This window comes from Rutidosis leptorrhynchoides, chromosome 2 (assembly GCF_046630445.1).
Source record: "Rutidosis leptorrhynchoides isolate AG116_Rl617_1_P2 chromosome 2, CSIRO_AGI_Rlap_v1, whole genome shotgun sequence".
NCBI lineage: Eukaryota > Viridiplantae > Streptophyta > Magnoliopsida > Asterales > Asteraceae > Rutidosis > Rutidosis leptorrhynchoides.
The window spans coordinates 567,379,313-567,384,647 of NC_092334.1; positions in this window are offsets into that span (position 1 = coordinate 567,379,313).

The following is a 5,335-nucleotide window of genomic DNA, read 5'->3' on the forward strand; positions in this document are numbered from 1 at the left end:
GGACTTATTAAAACAGGGGTGAAATTATGTACAAGGACACTTGGCGTAATTGTTAACAAAGTATTAAAACCTTGGGTTACACGCAGTCGATATTCTGGTGTAATTATTAAACAAAGTATTAAGACCTTGTTACAGTTTAAGTCCCCAATTAGTTGGAATATTTGACTTCGTGTATAAGGATAATTTGATGAGGACACTCGCATTTTATATTTATGACTGATGGACTGTTATGGACAAAAACCAGACGGGCATATTAAATAATCCAGGACAAAGGACAATTAACCCATGGGCATAAAACCAAAATCAACACGTCAAACATCATGATTACGGAAGTTTAAATAAGCATAATTGTTTTATTGTATTTTTCATCGTACTTTTATTAACTCGCTATTTTATTTAACGTCATTTATTTATTGTCATTTATTTTTCGCTACTTTAATTATCGTCATTTATATTTTGCATTAGGTTTTAATTGTAACTTAAAATATAAATCGACAAACCGGTCATTAAACGGTAAACCCCCTTTTTATATATTATTATATATATATATATATATATATATATATATATATATATATATATATATATATATATATATATATATTTTTATATATTTTGTACAAATATAGTTGTTTAAAAATATAGTGTGCAATAAGCCCGCTCCCTGTGGAACGAACCGGACTTACTAAAAACTATACTACTCTACGATTAGGTACACTGCCTATAGTGTTGTAGCAAGGTTTAGGTATATCCATTTTGTAAATAAATAATTAAAACTTGTGTAGTTTGTATCACTTTTCGTAGTAAAATATAGTACTATCACGTACCCCCACGCTACCACATCAGACTTCTACCAGACGACTTAACTTAGCTAACAGTCTATCAAGTTTAGGCACAAATCTAGGAAACACAAACGACAAATTTGCACCGCTATCAAAAAGAATCCTCGCCGGATTAGAATTAACCATGAAAGTACCTGAGACAACTTCATTCGATTGTTTGGCTTCATCATTAGTCTTCAAGTAGTTGCGACCCCTAGCCGTACCAGCCGCCTTCTCTAACCGCTTCACATTATCATTTCGCAAATCGGGACACTCCGGCTTCTTATGCCCCTCTTTGCCGCAATTAAAACAAGTGACTTTGTTTCCGGAAGATGGTTTCGGACACTCACGAGCCATATGACCCGGTTGCCCACAATTGTAGCACGTATAAGAAAACCCGCCGGTAGTGCCCTTCTTTGCACTATTGACACTTTCGGCCCCCCTCTTGCTCTTGCTCTTCTTGCTTGAGGCGTTAGAGTAACTAAAACCTTCAAATTTTCTTTTGGAAAACATGAAATCACTCTTTCTTGGAACCTCCGGCTCAAAACCCCGAGCCAACTCGAACAATTCATCAAAAGACTTAGTCATACCCCGACTAATCTTCCCCTTGTACTCATCATTCAAAGTACGGTAGAAATCCTTCATGAGCTTATGATCATCACCAACATATTCCGGGCAAAAACGAGTCTTTGCCAAGAATGTAGACTTGAGGGTAACCAAATCCATGGAACCTTGTTGCAAATGGTGCAACTCGTCCCGGATTCTATCGAGATCGGATGAAGTTCGGTATTCTCTGAAAAATTCTTTCTTGAACTCCTCTCATGTCAAGCCCATACATTGTTCTTCACCATACAAGTTGATTTTATTTTCCCACCACAACTTAGCTTCTTCGCGTAACATGCTAGAACCATACCTCGTCTTCCATTCGGGAGGACATTCCGCGGTACGGAAAGCTCCCTCAATATCGGAGATCCAACATGTACTTTTTAAAGGATCCCGCACCCCATTAAACATCGGGGGTTGAGCATCCTTGAAGTTCTTGTAGTGGAAGTCCCGCCTTCCTTCACCTCCTTCACCGCGAGGGTAGATATTCCTAGCGTCAAGGGCCTCTTCGATAGTGGCCTTCATTCGTTCATTAATTAGATCGGTTATTTGCTCATCAACCGAATCTTGGAAGACCTTTCGAACGTCCGCAAGAAAATCCGATTTTAACTTCTTAAAGATGGCCTCAACCTTGGTTGAGAACTCGGCGTCCCCGCTTGTACTTCCATTATCATGTTCGGGACCGTTTCTCGTCTTCATTCTATAAAACGAATTAGGTTAAACCACAAAACGGAAGGACAGATTACATATATACATACATATACGCCACACTACTCCATCTCGCTCAATAATCGTCGTACATTACTTGTTTGACACGATTTGCACTCGTAGTGATGGTAGCTAGTCATTACTACGCGAGCACGTCGCATTAACTCGCTAGTACAACGTCCATCTCGCTTGATGATTGCTAAACATGTAGTGACCCGAACTTTTCCATGTTTATATATATTAATTGAGATTGATATTTACATGATTAAATGTTTCCAACATGTTAAGCAATCAAACTTGTTAAGACTTGATTAATTGAAATATGTTTCATATAGACAATTGACCACCCAAGTTGACCGGTGATTCACGAACGTTAAAACTTGTAAAAACTATATGATGACATATATATGGATATATATATAGTTAACATGATACTATGATAAGTAAACATATCATTAAGTATATTAACAATGAACTACATATGTAAAAACAAGACTACTAACTTAATGATTTTTAAACGAGACATATATGTAACGATTATCGTTGTAAAGACATTTAATGTATATATATCATATTAAGAGATATTCATACATGATAATATCATGATAATATAATAATTTAAAATCTCATTTGATATTATAAACATTGGGTTAACAACATTTAACAAGATCGTTAACCTAAAGGTTTCAAACCAACACTTACATGTAACGACTAACGATGACTTAGTGACTCAGTTAAAATGTATATACATGTAGTGTTTTAATATGTATTTATACACTTTTGAAAGACTTCAATACACTTATCAAAATACTTCTACTTAACAAAAATGCTTACAATTACATCCTCGTTCAGTTTCATCAACAATTCTACTCGTATGCACCCGTATTCGTACTCGTACAATACACAGCTTTTAGATGTATGTACTATTGGTATATACACTCCAATGATCAGATCTTAGCAGCCCATGTGAGTCACCTAACACATGTGGGAACCATCATTTGGAAACTAGCATGAAATATCTCATAAAATTACAAAAATATGAGTAATCATTCATGACTTATTTACATGAAAACAAAATTACATATCCTTTATATCTAATCCATACACCAATGACCAAAAACACCTACAAACACTTTCATTCTTCAATTTTCTTCATCTAATTGATCTCTCTCAAGTTCTATCTTCAAGTTCTAAGTGTTCTTCATATATTCTACAAGTTCTAGTTACATAAAATCAAGAATACTTTCAAGTTTGCTAGCTCACTTCCAATCTTGTAAGGTGATCATCCAACCTCAAGAAATCTTTGTTTCTTATAGTAGGTTATCATTCTAATACAAGGTAATAATCATATTCAAATTTTGGTTCAATTTCTATAACTATAACAATCTTATTTCAAGTGATGATCTTACTTGAACTTGTTTTCGTGTCATGATTCTGCTTCAAGAACTTCGAGCCATCCAAGGATCCGTTGAAGCTAGATCCATTTTTCTCTTTTCCAGTAGGTTTATCCAAGGAACTTAAGGTAGTAATTATGTTCATAACATCATTCGATTCATACATATAAAGCTATCTTATTCGAAGGTTTAAACTTGTAATCACTAGAACATAGTTTAGTTAATTCTAAACTTGTTCGCAAACAAAAGTTAATCCTTCTAACTTGACTTTTAAAATCAACTAAACACATGTTCTATATCTATTTGATATGCTAACTTAATGATTTAAAACCTGAAAACACGAAAAACACCTTAAAACCGGATTTACGCCGTCGTAGTAACACCGCGGGCTGTTTTGGGTTAGTTAATTAAAAACTATGATAAACTTTGATTTAAAAGTTGTTATTCTGAGAAAATGATTTTTATTATGAACATGAAACTATATCCAAAAATTATGGTTAAACTCAAAGTGGAAGTATGTTTTCTAAAATGGTCATCTAGACGTCGTTCTTTCGACTGAAATGACTACCTTTACAAAAACGACTTGTAACTTATTTTTCCGACTATAAACCTATACTTTTTCTGTTTAGATTCATAAAATAGAGTTCAATATGAAACCATAGCAATTTGATTCACTCAAAATGGATTTAAAATGAAGAAGTTATGGGTAAAACAAGATTGGATAACTCATTTTAGCTACGTGAAAATTGGTAACAAATCTATTCCAACCATAACTTAATCAACTTGTATTGTATATTATGTAATCTTGAGATACCATAGACACGTATACAATGTTTCGACCGATCATGTCGACACATCTATATATATTTCGGAACAACCATAGACACTCTATATGTGAATGTTGGAGTTAGCTATACAGGGTTGAGGTTGATTCCAAAATATATATAGTTTGAGTTGTGATCAATACTGAGATACGTATACACTGGGTCGTGGATTGATTCAAGATAATATTTATCGATTTATTTCTGTACATCTAACTGTGGACAACTAGTTGTAGGTTACTAACGAGGACAGCTGACTTAATAAACTTAAAACATCAAAATATATTAAAAGTGTTGTAAATATATTTTGAACATACTTTGATATATATGTATATATTGTTATAGGTTCGTGAATCAACCAGTGGCCAAGTCTTACTTCCCGACGAAGTAAAAATCTGTGAAAGTGAGTTATAGTCCCATTTTTAAAATCTAATATTTTTGGGATGAGAATACATGCAGGTTTTATAAATGATTTACAAAATAGACACAAGTAAGTGAAACTACATTCTATGGTTGAATTATCGAAATCGAATATGCCCCTTTTTATTAAGTCTGGTAATCTAAGAATTAGGGAACAGACACCCTAATTGACGCGAATCCTAAAGATAGATCTATTGGGCCTAATAAACCCCATCCAAAGTACCGGATGCTTTAGTACTTCGAAATTTATATCATATCCGAAGGGTGTCCCGGAATGATGGGGATATTCTTATATATGCATCTTGTTAATGTCGGTTACCAGGTGTTCACCATATGAATGATTTTTATCTCTATGTATGGGATGTGTATTGAAATATGAAATCTTGTGGTCTATTATTATGATTTGATATATATAGGTTAAACCTATAACTCACCAACATTTTTGTTGACGTTTTAAGCATGTTTATTCTCAGGTGATTATTAAGAGCTTCCGCTGTAGCATACTTAAATAAGGACGAGATTTGGAGTCCATGCTTGTATGATATTGTGTAAAAACTGCATTCAAGAA